We start from the raw sequence: 564 nt of genomic DNA on the forward strand, positions 1-564 counted from the left end.
AGGTCGTGAGTTCGGTTCCCGGTACCAGAGAAAAACCAAAAAAAAAAAAAAAAAACCAAAAAAAGAATAAATAAAAAGCGCTTCTGTAGTATCTCTAGGTTTCTAACTGAAGTAGTGTTCGCTCGGGTTTTACACTGTGAACAAACCTCTTTGTCAGTCGTAGATGGAAGGCTGCCTGCTACCTGGCTCCCACGGACCTCCAGAGCCGCCCCAGAGGGCGACGCTGGATCTACTGGCTGCCTGCGGTCAAGGGAGGCCTGACAGCCCCGGGAAGAAGGGCTCTGGGCCAGATGTGACGTTGCATGCCTCTCACTCCAGCCCTCCGGGAGGCTGAGGAAGAAGGATCACAAATTCGAGCCCAGCTTGGGCATCTTAGCAAGACCCTGTCTCCAAATAAAACAATCATTTAAGCAAAGAGCTAGCTGTGTAGCTCAGGACAGAGCCCCTGGGTTCAATCCCCAGTATCTCTCACACACACACATACACAAGACTGGACGTGTTTGGGACAGATACCACTTTCTCAAATCTCATTCTGTGCTTGGTTGAATCTGCACTCAGGACCCG

This window comes from Chinchilla lanigera, unplaced genomic scaffold, assembly GCF_000276665.1.
Source record: "Chinchilla lanigera isolate Chin_1 unplaced genomic scaffold, ChiLan1.0 scaffold00002, whole genome shotgun sequence".
NCBI lineage: Eukaryota > Metazoa > Chordata > Mammalia > Rodentia > Chinchillidae > Chinchilla > Chinchilla lanigera.